Source organism: Tympanuchus pallidicinctus, unplaced genomic scaffold (assembly GCF_026119805.1).
Source record: "Tympanuchus pallidicinctus isolate F22 unplaced genomic scaffold, pur_lepc_1.0 scaffold1, whole genome shotgun sequence".
NCBI classification, from domain to species: Eukaryota; Metazoa; Chordata; class Aves; order Galliformes; family Phasianidae; genus Tympanuchus; species Tympanuchus pallidicinctus.
In genome coordinates this window covers 82,950,074-82,975,368 of record NW_026294618.1, presented here as the reverse complement: position 1 = coordinate 82,975,368, position 25,295 = coordinate 82,950,074, and the positions used below count along the sequence as shown (strand labels likewise).

Genomic DNA, 25,295 nt, shown 5'->3' with positions numbered 1-25,295 from the left:
AGGCCACAGGTCACATTATACAACAGTACCTAAAATCAGCGTCAGATTTAGCAGAGCACGTTTACTTGGCCACAAAATGTCCTGAGGTCAGATTGAAAAGCTTCTGCAGATGTAGACAGGAACCCAGCAGTGTTTTCACTAAGTGCTTATTTCCCATTGGTTTCTCACTAGGACCTTCTTTGTATCATTACTTTAAAAATAGTTCAAAAACATAGTGTTAGCTGTCTCGAAGCATGCTGCCTTGCTCCAAGCTGCAGGAAGGCAAAAGCTGCATTTGGGGTAACATTTTCAGCTGTGGTTACCTTTAGGGCAGCTGTCCTCCCATGTCTGTACCAAGCCTCTCTCAGGGCTCCTACTTTGGCAGTGCCCTGGGTGAGTTGATGAGAATGATTGCTACATGAATCAGCTGCATATTACTTAACAGAATCACATAGGAAGTCTTGAAGTCTTTTTCATCTCCTGCTGCGTGGAATCTCTATAGATTTTTCAACAGAGATTGCCTCCCAAATATATATGGTAAATAATAGTTTCTTTACTATTTTGGCTGGGCTTCATGTGTAGAAATCCTCTTTGCATTCAGGGTTCTCTCTTCTCTCCTCCCTGGTGCCCTCCAGCCCTTCACTTGTGCCAGAAGGCCCCAGGCCCCTTCTCTAAGCTTGCTCCACTGAGCAACTTCCACATTCCTATTTTTAAAAATTTTGCATCATGAGTATGAGGGAACACATGGTCTTTGCAAGATAATCTCCAGTTCCTTCCCCATTCCACACAGTCACGCTGCTCAGTGCCAATTTTATTTCATGGCATTGCTGAAAGATCTGTTATAGAAATATATATAACCTACATTATCATTTCCCAGGGAAAAAAAAAAAAAAAAAAAAAAAAAAAGGAAGAAGAAATTTAAAAAAAAAAAAAGAAGCGGGATGGGGAGTGAATATTCCTGAGGAAATGGATTGCATTTTCATGATTTAAAAGTATTTAGAGCTAGAAGTAACAAATGCAGAGCCATGTCCTCAGAAACGTTATGCAGCGTATGCAAGCGCCAGCAAAGTAGCACTAGATGGCACTGTAGTTATCTGCAGTCAAAAAGCCTAGGCCAAACCTAGGAAAAGATGGACTCGCAACCATCTCTGAATTGGCAGCTGCGATTTGCCACCTAAATTTTAGCCGGGTGGCTTGGGGAGATTCCGAGGCGTATGAGACATAGCAGTCCTTCCACGTATTCTGGTATATATAACCTTTGGAGGTTGCTAAATAATATGATACATTTGATGTGAACAACAACAACAACAACAACAAAACAGCAAACCAGCATGAAAAGTTTACTGAACACTTTTGTTTCACAAAGTGAGACTGCATGAGCACCTAAGAATTTGTTACGTTCCGTTGAATCCAAGGAAGAATATTCAGATTCAGTGGTAAACCCAGTATGTCTAAAATCATCTCACTCAAAAGAATACCAAAAATGTTATGTTGTGGTGGCAACTGGAAGTTCAATGCCTGTCTGCAGGTACAAGCTAGGTGTTTGGTGCCTAGAAATGAAGATTTGGCTTTGTGGGTCAAAGTCTGCTACGTTTTGGGACAAGCCTCATGCATCTCCTTATCTTACTGAGTTAAATGCTGGCTATGGCCAATTTCTTTTAAAGTTTCTCAGCACTATAGCTAAACTCAATACACACCTTGTTCCTTATAATACACATCTTGTTCCTAGTTACAGGCAATGATGTGTTGTCTCCAACAGGTACTGCAATATGCTGATCTGGGTGCCAGCTTTTAGAACTTTTCAGAAGAGCTGTCTTTTATAGTAACAGTTGAATGATTCTGTAGATTGTATTATCAAATACTTGTAGGAAAAAATAGAACCTGTAGAAAAAGTCACGCCCTTTCTTGTGAAGTGAACCAATTTAAACTCAATTCAGGAGGTTGTTGCAATATAAATGATATGGTGCATGCCAGGTTTGAATTCTAAAAAGTTGTAGAACCAGATTAATAAATCTTGTAAATCCTTTTAAAGGAAATATGTAAGTGCAGATTATACAGTACAGAAGTAATACAGGTTATTTTTATAATGAGAATTATTTTCGTGTTATGCATTGCTTTTAGTTACATTTTGCCTTCTGTTATGCTCCAGTTTCAAATCCTCAAAGGGTAATTAGTATCTAATTAACTTGAATCAGTGGGAGTCAGTTATCTCAGCTGCTCTGACACTTATGTTTTAAGAAGAGATCGGTATGAATGTTTGAATGTTTAATTTATTTCAAATATATCTTATTATAATCAGATAACTATTTAGAGCTTAGACATATTTCCAGCCAAAAGGCCATATACCTCCTTGTTCTAAATTAAAAATGTATATATACTGAATAGTAGATTCCTTTATTACAAGAATGATCTCCATCCATATAAATAGCTTGACTGAAGACAATAGGATTGTTTAGAAAATGAAGCATTGGAAACAATAGTGTTATTTGACCATAGTATTCACTCCCACCCAGCCAACATGTGTAAGCTAACCCAAAAGGGCATTCAGCACAAGAGGGTTGAGAACAACATAACAATCTTTTCCACTGCTTCAAACAATGCCAACATTTAAACAGCAGAAATTAAACACCCTTTGTGCTGGAATTGGACTGTTGGTCCATGCAAGGCTAAGCCTGTGGTAAAGACAAGAGACATGTGATATCCAAAAAAACCTTTAAACTCTCTCTTTTAGTCATAAGCCACTGCTCTTTGAAATGATTCCTGCGTGGTTCTGAGCACATCCTGAGAAAATGTGTTAGTTGTCCTACTTCTTCTAATGTGTATTCTAATAAAGGCTCCTTTAATCTGTGCTCTAAATCTCCTTTAATCTGGTCACTGTTTTACACTTTGAGATGTACCCCTAAGGCCTCTTCTTGCCTCAGAAGAGGCTTGAAAACAACCATAACTTGCTGCGTGCTTCTTCAGACATGTCCATGTCTACATTCCTGGAGCTGATGTTGGTTCTGATAGATATGTCCTAAAAGCAGGCTCTATCCTATATGCAAAAGTGACCTGTGTAGTTAGTTGGCAGTGAAGCATGGCGCTCACAGAAATACTTGCTGGGGAAGCGAAGTTCTAGTGAGACATGCAGTTTGTTGCTCAGCCCATTTGGCAGCCTTGGTGATTTTAAAGAAGTCCATCCCAACTGCCTATCTGAGGTGCAAAAGAGTAGCTGGAAAAGATCCTGAAGAGATTTGCCAAACAGTGTGGTACACTTTTGGGAAACAGCCATGTCCCAGTGTTGTGTTCACCATTCTCACAAGGTGACACACAAAAGGATGAAACAATGTCTAAGCTGTCTTCAAGCAAGTACAGCCACAACAGTAGGGTATAGTGCCCAGCTGCACAGGCTTGAGATGAAGTGTGTGCTTGGTCATTGCAAATTACATTACCAAACCGATGTATTTGTATGTGGGTGAGTCACGTGGGCATCAGGAAGTTTGTCTTACTTAATTCTATACTTGAAGGCTAGGTATCTTGCCTAAACTACTCACCTATGTTCCCTTTGTGTCAGTGGCAAGGTAGGGTAATGCATCCTCTTCTAACCAATGGCTACAGCTTAGAAAACTAATTTAGAAATTACATAGCTACCATTCAGTTAGCAGAACATGTGACAAAAGTCTTCCCATGTACTTCAAAAAGTCGAGTTATCATGATATAGTTTAAAAACACAGCACATTTAGAACAACTTGTTTCCTTCTAGATTTGAAATGCACAGCTAATACTTTCTCAAATTCTCTTTTTATTGCAATGAATTTTGACCTGCTTAATTTCCAACTTACGCTGCTTTATCCTTCCTTAGTCAACCTAGTGACCCTGAGTTTCCTGAGTATCACCATGCTGTGCATGAGTGTGGTCACTTGATAGTGCACTGCAGTCCAGAACTTCTCAGCTCAAGTGATCCATCAAGCTCAGCCTCCTGAGTAGCTGAGCCTGCAAGCAAGCAAGCAAGCGTCACCATGCCCAGCAAACAGCATGCCACAGCAACCTGGGCTGCTTTAGGAGCAGCATTGGTCAAGGGAAGTGATCCTTCCCCTCTGCTTAGCACTGGTGAGCCACACCTGGAGCTGCACCAAGCTTTGGGCTCCCCAGTACAAGACGTAGGCTTATTGGAGAGAACATATGCAGCACAGGGCCACAGAGGTGATTAAGGAACTGGCGCCTCTTTCATGTAAGAAGAGGCTGAGAGGGATGAGACAGTCTGGAGAAGAGGAGGCTCAGGTGCGTCTTAACGATGTATATAAATACTTGATGGGAGGGAATGAAGATGGAGCCAGGCTCATCTCAGTGGTGTCCATTGCCAGGTCAGAAGGCAGTGGGCACATACTGAGACACAGGAGGCTCTGTCTGAACAATAGAAAACACATTTCTACCTTGAAGGTTGCTGAACATTGGCGCAGTTTGCCAGAGAAGTTGTGGAGTCTCATTCCTTGGAGACATTCAAAACCCAGCCAGACTTGATCATGAGCAAGAAGCTCTGGGTGTCCCTGCTTCAGCGGGGTTGGACTAGTGACCTCCAAATGTGCCTTCCAACCTCAGACATTTGGGGACTTTGTGATTCTGTGGATTTGCTGTAAGAAAAGACAGCTTCAAGTCGTTGCTGATTTGGTACCATAAGGGCAATATATTATGATTGTATATATCTTTATAATATCCAATCTGCAGTGAATCCAGACAGCCCTGGTACAGGCTGTAGGCACCAGTCTTAGTAAAAACCTAGTTTACTCTAAATGTAAATGACACTAGATTCAGATCAATTGTATGTTTGTTAGTATTTCATCCCTTTTGCTCTCATTTGCCTTTAATTTTCACTTCCACAGCACTTTTCGATTATGGTTTTAATTGTGTATCCCAGTTCATATTTTTCATTCAATAGCAACAAAGATCCTGAAAAAACAAATAGCAACACTGTATTTTCTATGTTCCTTGATGGAGATTTAAAAGAAAATTTGAGATGCTTTCTGTTTTTTTTAAATACATTCTTGCTTTTGATTACTTATCCATGCTTACATTTATCTGCACACACATCCACATACACAGACAAAGAATTATTGAATTTCAATCAATGTTTTGACACTGTATGGGCAGTTTTATCACTTTTTTCTATTCATTAAGTTTAGCTGCCAGCCTTCAGAAATCACAATAGTAGCCACTAACACTGAACATTACTAATTATAATCAGGTTTTTCTGAGGGTAAGACATCCAAATCCTCAGTATGCCATCACTAACTTTTAATGCTCAAAGAGCAAGTTCAAAATTCTTTGCTGCAAGTTTGGGAGTCTCCAATTGAGCTGTAACCACCACCTATATGTCCTCCCAAACCACTGGTAGACCACTGGTCTCCTGGTAGATAATGCCACAAGGGGAATTTGGCCTGCACAGAGTCTAGGGGACCGATCAGCTGCTCCAGTTCATAGTAGGATTATGCTGGCAGACAAGTGACCTTAAGACCTGAGGTACAAACAGAACTCTTGATGGTACTTTGTAAGTTTTGGACCTAAATTTCAAAAAACTTTGGCTATGGCTCTTACATTGATTTTATTACCTGTTTGTACCTAAATTTCATTCTAAAACTCATGAAGATACGCAAAACAAAAGGCAGCCCTGTTCAGTCTAATGTCAGATCTGCACCACTATCTGCTTTTTAGAAACTGCATCTGCTCCTTGCGTGACAGGATAGTCACTACAAAGATGTGCAGAGATCTCTTTTGAGGATCAGGGGAGCACCACAGGCAGCTGAGGTACACACCGTTTTTCTTGCCCTCTTTCCAATGAACTGTGACATCTGCAGAGGAAAAGTGCTACATCAGTGCTAAAAACTGGGACCCTGCGCTGAGTTTTGCAGAACACAGTTGCAAATCCTGTGAGCAGTCCCATGGACCAGGTAGCGAAAATACAAACCTGGAACATGTTTGGATGGCATTAACTAAGTTTCAACCCAGCCATTTCTTACTGCTTCTGTAGCCTGGAAAAGCATGCAAATGCATTGCTGCTAAGGGAAGGAGGAAAAACTCGTCGAGTCCAGACAACAGAAGCTCCCATTAGTATTCTGTCACAGTGGAGTAAACCCAACTGTTCAGACAGAATAGGCACAAGTGAATACAGGGAATACAGCTGGTTGAATAGGAATGGCTCTAATCTCTCAGCAGTGCCACAAATCCCCTTTGAGAAAATGAATTTTGGAACACTTCAAATTTTTAACTGTTATTTGGTTTCCATGGAATAGTACCATGCCTCAGGCCACTCTAATAACATTCCTGGCTTGCCCTGCTATAGCAATCTGTTAAAACTCATCCAGTCAGATTATTTGAGTTTTAGTATCAAGTTGCTTTGGAGAACATTCATGGTTGGAGGTGCATAATAATATGTTTTATTACTGCTATTATAAAAGAAAAAAAAGCAAAACTAGAAGAGACGTGGTTTGTTTCTGCTCATTGGGGAGGTCTGGCTTGTTATTACATTCTGTGCAATGATAATTAATGACTCCTCAAACAGCCCTAAAGAAGTGTTCCCTGGTTAAAATTTTCAGAAGGAACTAATGATTTGGGGTTTCTTTGCCTTTATGTGTTCAGTTTGAAATGCCTTAAGAAGGGACCTGTTTTTCAGAAAATGCTAAGCAGTGACTTACTAGAAATTGTCCACCTTTCTCTCAAAACCTTCAAACTTTGTCATTTTAAGGCCAGTGTAGGTGCTGTTTACTGGTAGCAAAAAAAAAAAAAAAGTCAATTCATAATTAGCAGAAGAGCCTCAGAACAGATTTTCAAATCTCGAATACATACATATCAAAGGGAAAAAAAAATTAAAAGAACACTTTCCTTGGGCTTGCAAGAGGAGAATTCTAGGTTCTTGGGATGATTGGAAGGTACTTAATTAACAAACATATAAGCAAAAGAAGGTAGACTAGGGACCGGTTCTAGCAGTTGTTTTGTATTGCTTATTAAAAGAAAGATCAAGACCACATCCTGCAGTCCTGGGTCATGCTTGGACATGTCAGAGTACTTTGGAATATCACTATATGAGTTGTGCCTGCCTGAAGCTGTCCTGGAGTCTGACTGCCCAGCAGGACAAATAACTATTAACTCCCTTGCAGAGTGGAGAACTGCAACTGAATCAGAAAGCTGGTGCTCCAGCTTTGGTGTCAATGTTCATTCAAGGCATGCAGCAATGGAATAGGGAGCATCACTAATGTCCTTATTTTATCCACCCAAATGACTCAGTTTCAGTAAAATCCAGTTCTTTCCCCCAGCTTAGAATGTAGAAGAAAGCAAAGGACTGAAGGAGAAAGCAAGTAACTACGTCTGAGCTCTTCCTTTGCCAGTGTTAACAGCAGTATATCCTTATTTCATTCCTCTCCACTTCCAGTCACGTCCTGACAAAAAGCCTGCTTTGGGTCTGTCTCCCCAGCTTGGTTCCATAGCATTAAGAACCTTTCTTTTTTTTTGAGGGGCAGTCCATGGACAGGGCAGGAGTGTTGGATCTTTAGCTCTACAAAAAGTCTTCTGGTATCTGAGGTTCTCACATTTTTAATTGCAAGTTCACTTTCTACCTGCTTGGACGAGATGCAACTTTTGATCCTGTGAGGTTAGTGAGTGTACTTGCAAGCCAGCAGATGACCACACTGAAGCAGATTTTGCTTGGAGGCAGCAAATGAATGTCAGTAAGGGCAAAGCAGTGTAGCCTTAGCTCAGGTTGCCCAGCTGCATGAAGGCAGCTGATGTAAGGATTATTTCTGCTGAATTAGACACCAGAACGGGACTCTGCTCTTGCTTAAGCTTGCTTCACTTTCTCCAGAATCATCCATTTTTGTTTTGCAGAGGTCCCTCTTCCCATACTTGCTCATCATTCTTTATGCTTCAAGGTATCCTTTCCTGACAGGATTTATCCACAGATACCAAGATTTTCTGAGCTGGATAATGGAATTGATTATTGTTTTTCTCCAGCTAACTTTCATTGCAATTATCCTAGATTTTTTAACACTGATTCTTCTCTTCTGCATGGATGAAGGGAGGAGTGTTTGTCTGGTCCCAGCCTGAAGGCAAAATGCCTAGAAGTAAAAAAGGAACATCAAATGACCACACTTCCAATGGAAGACTGCTCTGACTTTAATGGGCAATGCGTGGGTTGTATCCTGTGGGCTAGAAGAAGCACTTCTTTTCTCCAGCCTGGAAAATCCTACCATTGTACTGCATTGTGGTTCTCACAGACAGACAGGCTTTTGGACGCGAAGCAGAGCTGCAGAGTATACAGAGAAAGCTGCTACTCCATCCAAAATTAAAAGGGTTCTATTTTGCTTTGCTCAACTACAGTTCAATTTTACAACTCCCAGTGCACCAACTGAGGTTTACTATGTGATTGATGAACTGCTAGGAGAGAGGGAAGAACATGTGCCTTGCCTAACTTCATGTCCCTTCATGAAATTCTGTTTGTAATAGAAAAGGTTTGATTTACGGTCTATGCCTTATTTGCTTTCTCAAAACTGCTCTAAGGTGGAGACAGGATAAACCCTGGAGAAGGCAGTGGGAGAAGGAGCTCAGAGCCAGAGATGCAGAGCTTGCAAAAGCCTGAAACTTCTTACGCGGAACCACAGTTGGTCAGGAACACATTGAGAAACAATAACCAGGGTGAGGTGGGCTAGGGAAATGCAGCTGGTCTGGCAGCTTGGGGTCCAAGACACCTCACAGCACAGCAGTGGGCAGCGTTACCCACAGCAGGCTGGGGGCGCAGGGCACAGCACGCCCAACAGTGCAGCACTGCATTGCTGGCAGAGCACACAGCTGCTGGTAGCAAGTCTGGGAGATAAATGTGAAAAGATGAAAGCAGGTCAATGTGGGAGATAGCAGCCGGCTTGGTTTCCAGGCTCTGGTCACCTTTTTCCAAGCTCTACCTCCTCACAGCATCTCCTTGTCCACTCACAATGAATGGATCATTGCTCTCCTTCAGGAAAATGAATTGCCTTAGTAAAAAAAGGGGGTTGCCCAGATGTTTCCCCAGAGAACTGCTTTGCATTGGTGGGTGTGTGCACATCCTGAGAAAGGAAGTGATCTGATTTCTTTTAATAGACACATTGCATCCTCATAGTCTGGAGCATCCACAATTGTCCCTGGCTTTCTTGTGTCCTTCTCAGAGTCGCACAGATAGAGCTTTTTAAGATGCCCACACTAATGCATTGCTACAGAAGTGCCACAAGAAATAGCATCTTGTGCTGAGGCCTCAGCACTGGCCTGTTGCATCAGTGCTTCCTCCCAGAATATATGCAGCTCCAGCATCTGTAAGTGTCAGGCTGGGTATGTGGTAGATGGGGAGGAAAATCACAGTCCTTGTCCTGCTGAGTTCTGGTGACGGCTGAATCAGGTGCTGATCTGAGTCACCATAATGGTGTTCACATGGACAAGATGAGCTTATTATTGTTGAAAGGGTGGAGTTCAGGTGGTCTGGCAGGGCACAGAAGATAGAAGCCTGTTTTCTAGGGACAGAGTAGATGCATCAATTTAAAAAGGAACCTGTGGTTCTGAGAATTGAAAGAGGGCTAGAGACTGGTAAAAGGCCCTGGGAAGTTGCACAGAGAGACCGGGTTCTACTGGAGTATGGATAAACCACAACGAATCTTACACCACACGCAGAAGTCAAGTTACTGTTCCAAAAGATCTGGGATAGCTTTTTATTGACATGACTTTTTTTCCTTCAGGCCACGGTATTTTTGATTCCATGCCGAGTGTACTGCAAATGTATTTTTCAGGGAAATCAACATATTTTCCGAGACTTTGGAATTTTTTTAACTTGAAACGTTGTAGAAATAGAGAAATAATGTGCTTTTAGGAATGCTGCATATATATCTGACTCCACTTCACAGACATGCTGAAAGGAACTGTGCTGGGTTTCAGAGTCCTCAGGTTTTTTTGTTTTGTTTTGTTTTTGTTCCACATTAAATATAAAAGCCTCCCAAATCTAATGAGTCCTGTTATTCTGCAGTCACAAATGAATTTCTTTTCTGTCACCCAATGTGATGAATAGCAAGAATTATTTGGATTTCCAGTATAATTATTTGCTCTAGGAGTTATATATTTATTAATACTGCACTACTATTTCCCCCCCAACTCTAGTAAAAATGCACTACATCTCTCATTCTGACAGTGACTTTTCAGTGACTTTACAAATAGCGAGGGATACTCTTGTCTACCTTTCCCAATTTGAATAAAACATTTCAGACATAGGAATCCTGAAAAATAAGTATGCAAGAGCAAAAAAGGCCACCCAAAGAAAAAGTGTTTGCAATAAAGGCATAATTGTGTTCAAACTTAAGAAAAAGGCAGCGAACTTTGACTTCAGTACCCATACACAAGAAATGAAGCTGATGGAAGCAATTGATGAGGGGGCTCCATGCAATTCCCCTTCATTCCCCTGAGTTTGCATACTGAGACAATCCCAGTGGAATGAAGCATCCGCCAACATGTTTGGAAACAGTAGATGTGTTAGGGTAGACTGGCCTATTATATTTTGGTTCGATTGTTACTTTGCTCAGAAATGCAGTAAGAGATCATAATGTATATCAAGCAGATGCTTTATAAGTGCTGTTGCAGAGCATAACATACTGTTGAATAGAGGAGTAACAATTTACATTCCCTTCTTAGAAGTGTAAGTAATTACATAGGAGGCAACGTACAGAACAATCAGGTTCTTCCTTTCATTCACTGAAGTTTGTCAATGTGCTTTAATGAGTGGTTGGTTACAAGATAAGACCTTGATTTGCCACCGCCTTGTTAAGTAAAAAGCTCGATGTGAACTGTGCCTATCAACCAATTCAGATGGGTCCAGCTGCTTGTATGTATAATGGCTGATGTCATCATGTAAGGGATACGTTATACTAATATGGTATGTACGTCTGTGCTGCCCTGTCAGCTGGCAAAAACTTGCCTCTTGGAAATGAGGAAGGGTCTCATTCTTAACAGACTTATCCTTTGCATCAGTCTTATTTGTCTTTTTCCTCTACCCAGCCACCAATTTCCACAAAACCTGCAGGCAATGAAATGTCACATCTATTACCTCTTTATCACATGCAGTAAAAATTGGCCATCTCATTCAGAAGCATTCAGAGGGCAGGGACATAAGTGGAACAGAAGTAGTGTTGCAATACTGCTTATTCGTATTAGGTGAGGGGTGGAGAATTATATCAGTAGCCCTCGAAATTGTAGAAGAATCAAGTTTCTTTGGCATAAATCAGGCCTGTCCTTGACACTTGCCCTGACAAGAAAGTAAAGCAATATAAAAAGAGATGAATACCAACCCACCTGCCTCCTTCCTGCACTTCTTGGCACAGCACTACGTGGTTACTGCTGACCTCCCTACCAACAACAACTCTCAGATTTCTGACTCTCTGCTGCTTATTCTTTGTCCCCAGCTCTTGCCCACAGCTGCCTCTTGGTATATAGCATAGCTAAAAGCTGGGCAGTGCAAGTATCATTCTTGCTGTCAAAACATGCTTTCTGTGCTGTTTCTGCTATGGCTGCTAAGAACTACCTTTCCCTCCTATTGATTAAAAAGCTTTTTGCTCTAAGGCTTACAAAAGAAGTAATGTACTTGATTTTTTTTTAAGAGCTGCAAAGTCAAGAAGGAATTTCCTCTTCCTACAGTTGTTGTTGCTTGGCAAGAGATGGAGAATGTTACAGCTTCTGGGAGTGCCAACAAAAGCTAGCTGAAGTCCAGCCAACCTGTCCTAGCTTGAAAGATCCATGGCTCAGAAGGGGCAATCTCAATAGTCTGTAATACAAACCACAGGAGTGCCACGGTTTATTCTTGTTTATACTGCAGCACAGCATTTTGGAAATCAGTCCTTAGTGATGAAGAAGCATCCTACAGTGTGGGGTAAACTATTTCAAGCTGTGAAAAAGGAAGAGCTTTGTTTCTGGTCTGAACTCAATGAGGTTAAACTTCCAGATTATCATTCTCGTTGTACCTTTGTATGATTGATACTGAAAAGCTTTCTCTAGCAAAGTCTGCTTCCTAGATATTTACCAGTACACTGCAATCAAGGCACTTCGTGACTTCTCCTTTGATGAGCTTGAGCTCTCAATGTCTTGAAGGATGCGTACCGATCTGTTACTGGAAGGCTACTCTGGTAGTCCTTTCTAATGTGTCTTAGTCATTACTTCAGTCCAGTGACTTTTCTTTACTGTCCTTTTTGAAAAATTAATTGACTCATGTTCACTTTGGATGCAGTGATTGAAACAGAGGATGAAGCAAAACATACCAGTCATGCAAAATATGCCATGTAGACTGTGCAAACATGCAATACTGTCAGGCAGCAGGAGGAATAAAATAAACTCTGCAAAGCCATATATTGCTAACTATTCAAAGCACAGTGTAGAGGGTTTTTTGGAACAAGTTGGCTCCCTTCTTTCATTTCAATCCTTTATTTTTATTTATTTATTTATTTATTTAAGAAAAGGAAAGAGGAGAATGTACCTGTGTTTTTGCCTTAGTGACAGTTTGCAGTCTGTGGATACAAGGGATATGTGACTGATGTCAACATGTTTCTCTGTTTCTAGCCAAGTTGGCCATACTGCCTTTTTCTGAAAGAGAGGGAACTGATTTCCACCCACTTACATAAAATCAAATCTATTACCAGTGGATCAGATGAAAGAATCTGTTTTTCACAGCCACAGCGCTTGCTGAAACATGCAGGAAAGGAAACGGACATAATTTGGCTACCGACAGCTCCCCAGCTGCATGGCCAGACCTGCAGAGCATGCAGCAAGCAGCGCTGACATGGAGCAGGGCAGTTACAGCCCTTCTGGGAAAGTCAGTGGTTGGCATATCTATGAACTCAGAATAAAAGCACATCACCCTGATCTGTAGTAATGAGCTGTATAAAGCTGGGTAAATGCTTACAAAACTTTGGTTATGTGTATTCTTCAAACTGATCTCAACTCACCGAGCCATCACACCCTAGATCTGTGCTGGTGAATTTTCTCTGTTGGTTGTCTACTTGAGACATGTTTCCATCACCCCTAAACGTAACCTGAGGTATCACATGAGCAATTCTTACCATGAACAACATTACAGAAAGGAAAAGCTCAATGTATGTATTCTGCACGCTGTGTCTCAGGGGAGCCCTCTGCCTAATGCCTAATGCCTTTAAGCAACAGTGTTTTCAAGCAACAGTAAGCACCATACTAAAACTCTCAGGCTCAAACACATTTATTTATTGTCAATTTACATGAAATAGCTTTTGCTTTCTGAAAACCTTGATCCTATCCAATCATTATATCTTTGGAATCTGGAGGCTGCCATTTATTTTTTATTATTTTTCCTCCTCAAAAGTAACACAGCAGATGAGAGACTATTCAGTTAACTTTTATATGGACAATTTACATTTTGGAAAATATTCAGCTGTCCCTTCTGCTGTCATGAGATGTCTCACTTAAGAACTAATGGAAATGGTCATCACTGAATGGAAAGTAATTGCAAGGAAATCTTTGTGTTTGAACCCCGTGAATGAGACAGTGCCATAATTTGATGGACAAACTGTCAGACAGAATAAAGACCTGCTGCACGTAATGGATGTGCAGCAACAGAATGGATTTTTATTGTGAAATGTCTGTGTGGTTAAATCAGAAATCACAAGAGAAGTGAAGATAACCAGAAATCTGTCAGTGATAAACACTTTCCAAGGCTGTGCACAGATACCAAAAATTCATTCAAATATATACATATCTTCTTAAGGGCTGATCTTTTATTCTCTTTCTAAATTCTGAAACACATGTAGGCCCACCTAAATCTAACTTATATCTGCAGTTTTTATCAGTTAGTGTTTAGTGTTAAAGATTTTTTTTTAAAGAAGAATTTAATTAATTTGCATTCCTATGGATAGTGCAGGTCTCTTGGAAGTTCTAATATAAATAACCAAAGCTTGTGATTAGAAAATTTTCTTCTATTTTACAATAAGCAGTACCCAATTTTCTTCCATTTTCCTCATCCCACCATCAGATTCCCAAAATGAAGCATATGGTAAGAAGAACAAAGCAGTGAATTATTACTCTCTACTTACTAGTTCTTTGCCTGAGCAGCAAACCAGAAAGGTTTTTTTCATTAAATGAAGAAGTTTGTTGATCCTAGACTGCCAAATCACAGCACTTACTTTTCAGAAGCCAAGGTGGAGCAGTAATGCAGACCAGGGGAAAAAAAAAATGGGAGAGGCAGAATTCTGTGGAAATGAGACTGCGACATTCTGCTCTGGAATTCACTCAGGGTAATAATTTTCTCAGTGCAGGAGTTCATTGTCCTTTGACAGCAGAACAAAGGCTGTTCCAGTGTGCTTTTAAAGTATAGATGAGGGAATAAAGCTGGTAGAGAGATAACACATTCTCTTACACTAAGTAACATAGCTGAGGGAAAAAGAACCAACAAGCTTTCAGCAAAACCAAAGCCAACAAACCTGGAAGGCAGGAGGAGCGCTTTCCCATGTGGATGCTCTGCAATCAGACTATCTAGGCCATTGCACAAATTTCCTCTGATTGACTATTTTTTGATTTGTGCTTTTGGAAGGGAGAGAAGTATGATAGCCTGCTAACTTCCTTCTTATCTACGCACAGAGCTCAAAAACTGGAGAAAGACTTCTTATGCCTGTAGGTTGGCAGTGAAGGCAAGTAAAGTCCAGCCTATATTCTGTGCACTTCATACCATTCCAGTTACTCTTCTACTTGTGACTGACGTCTTTGTAAAGCTGTAATTAAATTTTTGTGTGAATCAACATTAAAAGAGTCCTTGGTTATCTGGTCCAACTCCCTCCTTAAACAGTGGATTTATTTGAGATGCTAAGCAACCTATAACTATCCTATTTGTACTGTACTGCATGGTGCAAGCACTTTAGAGCAATCACACAGTATGGTAACAGTTGCATACCTATCCTCTTCTGTCTGCTAATGAGCAGCTGCATCTAACCATGATGAATAAACAAAAATTTGAAATCATTATGCCAGTCTCGCACTTTCTTACCTATTAAAGACAAACTGTGGCTTTTTCTTTCCCTGTCCCTGTCCCTTTCCCTTCCCCTTTCTTTTTTCCCTTTCCCTTTCCCCTTTCCTTTTCCCCTTTCTCCCTTTCTCTCTCTTTTTCTTTTTTCCTTTATTTTTCTCTATCTTTTCTTCGTTCCTTTTTTCCCCTTCCCATCTCTCCCCTTCCCCTTCCCCTTCGGCAGGACTTTTGCTTTGCCAATTCAGCTCCGTACTTGATGTGATAAAATCCAGATTGTCTTGGTGAGCATGTGGAAGCAGCTGAGCATTTCTGAAAATCCCCATGGATCAGACAATTATTTTACTGTATCCCAGAGCTGATATTTCCCTTGAGCCCTGAGGAGATTTAGGTGCAACTAATAAGGCATTCTACTAATTACCCAAATGTTGATATCACGAACAAAAACACATTGTGTATATCCCTTGTCCCCTGTACTGGCAATGCAACACACATGATTTCTCTTCAGTTCTGCTGGAAATCAGGGATTCCCAATTCCCTGTCCTGTAACTCTGTAACCTCTGGACAAAACATATATGTTTACAGAACCAGATTTAAAGAAACAAACAAACAAACAAAAAACCTAACACCAATATATTTACTTTGTAAGAAGAGTTTATTTTAAAAGCATAGTCAAAGAAACTCCTAACAACTTTAAAAAACTTCTGTGGAAGTAATGATGCTCATTCCCAGATGTTGTCTTCTAACATAAAACTTTGGCTTCATGACTTTTCTGAATGACTAGTGCCTAAGTAAATTTGAGTAATGAACCACTGTGATTGCTTGATAAAACAGGATGTCATGAAATAAATTAGCACACCCCCAAGAATGCCATACTCAGGTTCACAAATAGTAAGCAAATCTATGGACCAAAGCTGAAAAGAGGTTGTTATTCTGCTAGCTCTGCATCAGCTCATTGCAGTCACATGGATTTCTGTATTTCATCTCTGTGCTTATTTATGTTGTTTGCCATTTTATTTTATTTTATTTTATTTTATTTTATTATTTTATTTTATTTTATTTTACTTTATTTTATTTTATTTTATTTTATTTTGTTTTGTTTTATTTTATTTTACTTTATTTTATTTCAGTGTTTCCATGAAGGGGTTAATTCAGGTAGAAACTAAGAAAAAAAGCCAGAAGATCTGCCTGTGGAAATGAAAGGAAGGAAGGAAGTAGGAAGGAAGTTATTTGGACAAGCAATTTGCATAGAGCTGAGATGTTGGATTTTAAGAAAAAGCAGTAAAGGATTGCAGGTCTTAACTTTCCTCGTTAAACTAATGAGGTCTGTGCGGATGGGGTTTACATTAAATGGGATTCCTTCTAGGTTGAATGGAATGTCTGTAGAATGGCAGCAATGATTTCTAAAGCGTAGGTCTGATGGTCTCTCTGAAGTTGTTATTCTTTATGAATAGATTCAAGATTTTTCTCAGCTTTATTACTTCTGTCTGAGAACATAAAACTTTACACATGCACTACATATTGAATATATTTAATGATATTGAAGTGTTCATGATATTTTTGATGAGGTTCTGGTTACAGGCAGGTAGCATCTTTGTGGGTGTGGGATTAACTGTTATTTTTCTAGCTGAAACTGTAGCATAACTGCTGTTTTTCTAGCAGAAGCTGTACCTTAATCCTGACAAAAACAGAAACATCAGAAGGATTTGCTCTGTGAATAAGAAGTGAGACAGCAAATCCGGGGTTTTAAGGTCTGCAGTTAATAAAACTTTATACTGCTGAGAAGTCAGTAAGTATCTAGCATGAAAATATTTACTGCACAGTAAAATTAAAAATGAATGTTTGCCACAGAAGTCATTAAAACCGAGAGTCTGAAAGTTGAAGTTAGACTGATTTATGCAAGTGCTGTACAAGTAGCGTCGGTAGGGCGTAACTGCAGAAAGTGCAAATTGTGACTTGATGCTTCTGGAGCAAAAGCTCTCAGGTGTCCTGGAGATATCGCTACAGAATCAGCTAAGCTCTGGCTCAGTCTGCTTCAACCCCAGCTCCAGTACGGCCACCAGAGCCTGCGAGGAGCAGAAAGGGCTCTTTCCACCGGCCCGCACCAACTGCACTTGCCGGCGTTTTGACAGCGCCCCGGCCAGACGCACCCGGACGGGCGCTGCCCGCAGCCACCGCTTCCGCCCCGCAGCGCCGCCGCGTCACGCCGCCCCGCCCCGCGCCCCGCGCCCGAACCCAAAATGGCCGCTGACGAGCCCCTTCCCAGATTGGGCACCGCGCCCGACTCCAAGATGGTCGTCAATGGAGGCTCGTCGAACCCATCCTAGCGGGTCAGTCCGAGAGCTGCGTCCTCATTGGCTGCGCGACGCTCCGCCTCGGCCGGCCTGCCGCTGCCATTGGCTCTGCGGGGGACCAGGCTGGCTCTCATTGGCTACTGAGGTGTCGCTCCCGCTCTCTCCGCTCCGGGGCCCGAGAACTATTTTCCATTCGGTGGAGGGGGGCTGTGGAAGGGGCTCCGGCGGTAGCACCGTGCTCGCCGAGCGGCAGGCGGCGGAGGATGCTGCGGCCGTTGGGGCCGCCGGGACGGCGCTGAGGCGTCGCCGTCCGCGCCGCGGCGCAGCGGTAGGTGCCTCGGGCCGGTGAGCGGCGGCCGGGACCCGCGCCGTTCGCCCCCCGGCGGCGGGAGGCGGCCGCTCCCCGCTGAGGCCGCGGCTTCTCGAGGGAGGAGGGGAGCGGCCGGCGCCCGGGGCGGCCGGGAGAAGGCAGGAGCGGGCGGGCCGGCCGGGACACGGCGGGCAGCGGGAGGCCGCCCCGAGTGGGGGCAGCTCCTTCGGGCCCGGCCGTCCCCCAGAAGGCGGGAGCGCCGCGGCTAGAGGCGGCGGGGTCGAGGCGGGCCCGCCTCGGGCGGCAGTGCAGGTGAGGGGCCGCGGCAGGTGGGGGCGGGCGAGCCGCGGGCCCGGCACGGCCTGAGGGGGCGGGGGGCGCTCGGCGGCCGCCCGGGACGGAGCCGCGCGTGGGAACAGCCCCGCAGAGCCGCCTCGGGGCGCGCAGCCATCGCGTTAACCCTGATGTGTGTGCGTGGGACAGCGGGCTGCTTCCGCGAGAGCGAGAGGGTGGGCGAAACTTGGGGCGTCTGCGCTAAGTCCGAGTTGCGAGCGGTTTTTGGGACTTGGAGCGATAACTGGCTTTATTTCTGCCGTTGCTAACTTCGCAGCTGGGGACTTGCTCTGAATCTGGTCCCGGGGGCCATCCCGGCGTGTATTCCTGGGAGCGCGGGATGCGGTGAGGTTGTACTGACGTTCCCCGTGTGTCTACGGAGTGCTTCTCTTTCCCTCTCCTCCTCCCCTCTGTTTCAAAAGCTTTTACGCGAAGTACCCGTGATTGCAAACTGTAATTTATTAGCAAGTTTGTATGCAGCGTCTAACCAGTGTATGGGGTCCCGTACCGCTGTCGTGTGGGGTATGGCCCCTGCTGGTGCTGTGCGAGCCCTGTGATGAGAAATCCAGCGCTTTTCCTCTCAAGTTCACTCCTTTGTTGGTGGTGACATTGCCTGCTTTGGTAAAGATATGGCTTTTTCCATATCTGTGACAACTTCAGAAGTTCCTTGTTGCTGTGGTGTGCTCCTGCAACAAGAAAATGTTTTTAGGGTAAACGTAGCCCAAGCGAACTATTTGCAGGGTGGTTATATGAATGGAAAGTACTCCAAAGGGTTGTGCAAGGAGACTGGATCTCAAAGTGATCTGTCTCCATCAGGAGAGAGGTGCTTTGAATGTGTGCACTCGACGTCAGGGTGAGCATGAAAGCCCTGACAGGTCTTTCCTAGACTTAGAATGTTGTGCAGAAAGAAGACTGCCACTGACGTCATCATGGCTATGAGAACTCTTGAAATGCTTCAGATACATTTCAGTGTTCTGTTTTATTGAGCTTTTAATCATAGCATGCTCTGTGTTTTTGTTTTTTAAATGTAGAGTTCTCTTAGAGGCAAACAGCTGCATTTCAGGGTGCTTTTATTTCTTAATAATGTTGCTGCTGTTGTGTGAGCTGGGGCCCAGCACCAGAAGGAGGCTGGTCAGTGGCCGGTACCTTCAGTGTGAATTTCTGTACAGAACCAGTGCCTTAACATGGCTTCCTAGAAATGCTTTGGGGTTGTGTTTTGTTTTTTTTTTATTACGGAATTACAGAATGGGGATGTAATTCCTAACATCCTTTCATGTAAACCTGGTTAACTTCAGTTCAGGAATGTTACTCCAAGATTACTCTTACAAAGGTCTTTTTAGTCCCATTCCTCCCCACAGAATGTATTTGTCAACTCAGACTCTAATTTGTGTGCCAGAAGCCTTGAGTCCAATGCGTTATTGAGGAGGATGGAATGTCCTTTCCTAAGTCCACTTCTGGAAGGGAAATTAGGGTTGTGTCACCAAGTAATGACCATGTAGTACATCATAGCCCTAAATGCCATTTAACCTGTTCACTCGGTTCTCGTACCTTCTTCTGAGTTCAGGTCTTTTATGGGTCACAGTGCACACAGATGATGTTAAGGCTATTCCTTAGTTAAAATGTCTTATATCTGTAGGAATCTTGGGACTAAGTCATGTTATCTTGCATTGTGCAGGTTTGTGCTGTTAAAGGCTTCCTACTGAAGTTGTTATGCTTCCCTCAGCCTTGACATAGCCCTGTCAGACATTTGAGGTTGTAATTGTGAGATACTGAGAGGAGATAGGTAGCTGTGGTGAACTATTGAAAGGAGGCGAGTTTCCAAGTTAACATCTGCTAATTCACTCACTGCAAAGTAGGACATTTGAGTGGATTTGATATCAAACCAGTAGCCTTAGTGATAGAGGTTGTGTAAGAGCAGATTTGATTCTTTTTGTGTCTGTACATCAATAACTATGGCAGAGTGAATTAAGCATACTTTTAGGTTGCATTCCCTGTCAGTCTGACAGAAGCTACAAGAAAGAAAAAGCGAGTTTGAGACCTGATGGACTGAGCTACTGAAATGTGTTCTGATTTTCCAGTTTGCCTCAATGTCTCGTATCTACCCTAGTTTCAGAATTGCATTAGCAGTACAACGAAGCAGTGAATGCAGACAGCTGGTAGCATGCAGAAACTTGACATGACCTCGTATGTATGAGAGCAATGGAAAAATGGCTGGTGCTGTCTTTGGAGGAATAGCTAGAGTTTCCCTTCTATTACTGTTGTATTGATGGCAGGTACATCTAAGGCAGAGCAGATGGAAGAGATTAGAAATAACTGTGTTTTAACAGAATTTTTTTTAACGTGTTCTTTGAAACATATGAAACCCGTCACTCTGTGGCGAGGTTCTAGAAGGTGGCTGTCCAATTTGATGCGGCAATTCATGTTGCTGTAGTGGGCTAATATTCCAAGGTGGTGTGACGTGAATTTTTCTGGTCTCATTCTTCGTGCTTATAGTTAAGCAAGAGATGTATTTTAGGCTCATCAGAGGGTAGTGATGATTGCTGTAAACTAGCTTGTGCTGTGATAGCATGCTGCTGAACAGCTTGGTTTTTAGTGGATTTCTCACAGGATACAGATGACTCCATGCGTCCTCCATTCAGTAGATATATGATTTTTAGGGCTTAAAGTAGTTTCATTTACTGCTATGAATAGAGGACAAAAGCCATAAAGTCTGAAAAGGATATATTTTTCTTTGCTAAAGTGTGCATGTCTGGCTTTGTAGAGTAAAAGAAAGAACCTTTGATGTGAAGGTTTCACCGTGAGTCCTAAAATACTGGCTCCTAAAACAAGCAAGATAGCTAAATAATTCTTGAGTGCTGTCAAAGTAGATAGCTATTTGACCTGCCTCCCCAAGAGCTTTGCTGGGTAATTTCTTCAACCTTAAGGGGAAATTAACACTTAGTATTTATGTTGTGGTATTTATGCCTGGAGGCTTCATTAAGGCCTGGGTGCTTGGTGGTGTTGAGCAATGTGCTGTGCCTCCCCTCTGCACGGTCATGGCTGCGCCGTGCTGAGGTGTCTGCTGGCTTCCAGAGGTGCCTGCCTCCTTCAGAAAAATGTTTCCATTGATGGGATCAGAAGGATTATCAGCTCTTCTGCTGCGATGGTAACCTGTCCGCTAGTTTGAAACACACATGTTCCATTAAATAAAAAGTGCCATGAAATGATACCCATTTCAGTAGTTTAGTTGTTGGGCTGCTTATTTTCATCTTTGAGCTATATCTAGCTTAAAAATTGTATTTAAAGTTTAGTAAATGTATGCTATACCTTCTGGAGCCCTTATACTTTGTCAGCTCTATAAATTAACTCTGACACACTGAATATTTTTCATCAGCTAACGTAGCTGTTAGTTAAGGAGAAAAGCCCACATGCTCTCCCCGTGCATACAGCTAGACATCTTTCTTAAATTTTTCAACATAAAGGAAATTTTGATTGCTTTTTAAAGCTTCATGAATACACTAATTGGTGAATCATCTAATGTGCAGCTTAGTTTCAGGAAATATGTAATGGCTCACTAACTTCATGGTTATGAGATTATGCAGACCTTCTGAAAATCTCGGTAAGAAAATGTGTGCAGTGGTGGTGGATGATATTTTTGGCCGTGAGAGAGGTTGGCTAAAACTCAGTGCGGTTCTGCGTAGTCTGCACTAGTTGGTATGGTAGAAAAGCCTTTGAAGAATTATCTGGAAGAAAGAGTAATTTTACTGCTTCATCTGCTCATGGGCCTCAGCTGGATTTTGTTAAAGAGATTTGTAGTCGGGAACCTCTTCTGGATCTGCAGCTAGTCCTGATCTCCTGCATAACATGGGAGCCTTCCTCAACTCTGCTTTTACCTGTGGTTGAATTCTTCAGAGGGAGCATTGGGCAGTCCTGAGCCTATCTTTGAAAGGTTGGGATGAGAAGGAAGGAGAGATGGAGACTGCCCAAAAAAGCAGTATTTCTTAAAGAAAATGTTTCAGTGTCCTCATGTAGCTGTATAAAGTACGCTCCTGATTATCATGGTAACAATTGAGCGTGTTAGACACTGAGCTATCAGCTGAAGTGCTCAAACAAATCCTTTCACGTGGATGTTTGGGTCTCTGCAGTAGTTGGTGAAGGATCAAACAGTGCAGCAAATGAGAAGGTGGGTTTCATTGTACTCCATAAGGCTTCTTTGTTAGCTCCAGGTTTTTGTAATGAAGATTCTCTGCTGAAGATGCGTGGAACATTCTTAGAATATGGTTCTAGTGCAATACTTGCTATCGCAAGCAGTGATTTCTGAGGGGAGGAAATTTGTCCAGTGTTGGGAAACACTTTGAAATTTGATTGGAGTGTACCTACAGAAATGGAACTTGAAAGATTGTTATCAATTTAAGTAACTTAGAAGCAATGTAAAATATCTTTCTAGCAGAATAAGTTCTGGTTGTAACTCAGAAACCAGTGTGGCACACAGGTAAAATCATTTGGACGTCATTACTTGAGAATTCTATGTTAGTTGTTGGACTAAGGTTGTAATTCTGGGATACAGAGGCCTGGCACTTAGCAACTATTAGATGATTCCCCTGAAGTAATGGAAGCTCAAGGTCTGCAGTTGAATGAATTGGGCTTGATCAAGACTACAACAAAAACTGATCAGGGTTCTCTCTTAAAACGCTTGTCCTTCAACAGCAGAAATGTAGGTCATAGAGATTGCTTAAACTATTTTGACAAAACCTTCCTTGTGAAACTTGGCTATGAGGATGAAAATGCTGACGGGGGCAGACTTGCGAGCACCCTACTTCTTGAGCAGAGCTTGCACACCAGGCCTACCTCGCCAAGGCATCTCTAACTGTTGGTGTGTTGGGTTCTATCTGCCTTTGTTTTTAACTGTGTGCTCTGCCTGCCTCCCGTAGGATTTGGGTTTTGCTGCAAGGTCTATCTATGAGACAATTTGATTTACTGACTGACTCGCTTATGGAAAAAGTTCCCCAGTACAGAACTTTGTTTCTGGAGAGCTTTTACATCTGACTGGCCTCTGCAGAGACAGCGGTATTTTAGTCATCTCAGTCGTGCAGCGAGAGGTCTCTTATTCCTCTGAAATAGCGTATGGACAAAGAGAGTGAATTTTAGGTTGCAGAGTGGTGTGGAAGCATTGTGAGATGGATTGGAATAAGGACTTTCACTGCTTAGTTGATGCTTTGTTTTTTCAGGTCACTAATTTTCACTTTTCTGTTGCAGAATTACGTGCTTCTTTTAAACTTGTGTTAAAAGTTTCTCTTGAATAGGAAGTAGAATTCAAACAAATACACAGATAGCATTTTAAAATTGGTGTGAGGTTTTTAAATTACTTTAGATGTACAAGTAGTATTAAAAGGGCAATTCTATCAAGGTGCATTTCTGATTTAAAATTTGCCCTGGGCATCCTAATTTAGTAGTAGGTATGGAGCTTGATGATCTTTAAGGTCCTTTCCAACGCAAGCTATTTCTGTTCTTTCTGTTCACTTGTGTCGTACTCTGTTTTAGGCTTGGTAAATTTGATTTCTCATTCATTGGTCTTGTTGCTTAGAAGAGTATTTATGTATTTTTTTCTAAACTGTTAAAGAGGTTGGTTGTTTTTTTTAATTCCATCAATTCACTTGGTGCACTTTAGCAGCATTTAAGGGAGATGGCTGAGATGATGGCTTGAGCAGAAGAGAGACGTTGGTGTTCCCCTTCAGTGGTTTGTGGAGCTGTGCCAACAGGCTGGGCAGCTCAGGGTGCTGGAGCAGATCTGGGAGTAGGGAGAGCATGCAGAGAGGTGCTGGGGTTGTTGCACCTTCAGGCTGTTGCAGTTGTGCTCTCATCTGGCTGCACCAGGGATGTAAGAACAAAAAATAAAGTCTTGAATCTAGCTAGCAATGCTCTGCTGCCATCTCCTTGGCTATTCTGCACATTCTCACCAGTAATTTCTACCCTTTTTTCTGTTTCATGTTCTTTAAAGCTTTGTCAGCAAGCATGAGCTGCTTTGATTTTTGCTTTATTTTCATTTATCAAGGCCTTGACTTGCTATTAATAATGATTGTCAGAATTTGGTTTCATGTGGTTATAGAATGGATTTTAAACTAAGATATAAGACCAGCTCTATCATTAAAAGTGTTTGAGTGGCTTATCTGCTGGAGTTCCTCAGAGCTATCGTTCTTAGAGTCTGAATGTTGTATTTATGGAGGCAGGGCATTTAACAACGGGACCTCTGGTTCTTATTGTACATAATTTGTCCTGCACCTGTAACTTAGACTGAGATTATATTAAGAGAAATTTTAATCTAATAGAATCATAGAAGGGTCTGGGTTGAAAAGGACCACAATGACCATGTAGTTCCAACCCCCTGCTATGTGCAGGGTCACCAGCCATCAGACCAGGCTGCTCAGAGTCACATCCAGCCTGGCCTTGAATGCCTCCAGGGACGGGGCTTCCACAGCCTCCTTGGGCAACCTGTTCCAGTGCCTCACCACCCTCTGAGTGAAAAACCTCCTAATAGGGCAGAGGTGATGCTTCTGGGTTTGAAAGGCCCTGATCCATCACTGGGGAGAGATGTTGGGGATGTGATGATAAATGTTTCTTCTGTTTTTGTATCCTGTGTTGGGCACCAAGTATCAGCCTGACAGGTCTGACTGTTAGTATTTACTGACACATCAGTGCCTTATGTCTTGGTTTGGCTGCAGATGAAATTCTATCTTGACTCAAAACTGCCATCGTTATCTTTTTCTTTTTCTTTTTTTTTTAAAGTCATCCTGTGTTACACCATTGGGATTGTTGGTTTCTTTTAATGTATTAATGATCTTAGAGGCATTCTTATGTCCACTGAATTGCATTCTAGTAAAACCTGTATGGATAAAAATGAAGTCTTTCAGCTTGGCCTGATGTACTGCTTCCCTTTACTGAAATTAACGAGTGAATCTGGGTTTGTGCATTATAAATTGCTGACATAGTTGTACAGTAAGAAGTGAGAAAACTGCTTTGCCTCATGAGTGTGCCTCGACCAGTGGCAGTTCTCATGTGCAGATGCTGCAGTTTTTTCTTTAGACTCCTTGGGCTCTGGAGCATCTGTAGAAGATTTCAGTGTTTTTGTCAGCAGAGCTGTCAGTCTTACATGTATATGAGATTGTTTTGTTCTCTCAGATTCCTTTGGGAGTGAAGCCTCTGTTAATGGATTTTTAGTCTTTCGTTCAGAATGTGACTAAAATTCAAAATTCTCAAGTAATTGCACTCAGAGTTGGTTATACACGTGGCTGATGACCAGTGCGCTGGGCACGGGTTCTGTTTTGCTATCAGTAGTTTGGTAGGACAGATATTGACTGTTTGATAGCTGAGCTGAGTAAGTGAGAGGCTTAGAGGC

At 42.3% G+C, this 25,295-nt stretch overlaps 1 protein-coding gene and 1 long non-coding RNA gene across 6 annotated transcripts in view; both read left to right on the top strand.

Moving 5' to 3' along the window:
• LOC128076514 (uncharacterized) overlaps positions 1-16,785 on the top strand; it is a 40,939-nt gene extending 24,154 nt beyond the window's left edge. Inside the window, exon 4 of the long non-coding RNA XR_008204411.1 lies at positions 16,117-16,785. This is a non-coding gene — a long non-coding RNA (uncharacterized LOC128076514). The remainder of the gene's footprint in view (positions 1-16,116) is intronic.
• A 451-nt stretch (positions 16,786-17,236) lies between these two features.
• Positions 17,237-25,295, top strand: part of SOCS5 (suppressor of cytokine signaling 5) — a 31,745-nt gene continuing 23,686 nt past the window's right edge. The window contains exon 1 of one of the 5 annotated variants that reach the window (XM_052674280.1): positions 17,237-17,316. The gene's annotated coding sequence lies outside the window, so the exon portion shown is untranslated. Of the gene's footprint in view, positions 17,317-17,447; positions 17,609-17,782; positions 17,903-25,295 lie in introns of those variants that run through there. The other 4 variants (XM_052674269.1, XM_052674276.1, XM_052674249.1 and 1 more) reach the window with 4 other exon arrangements.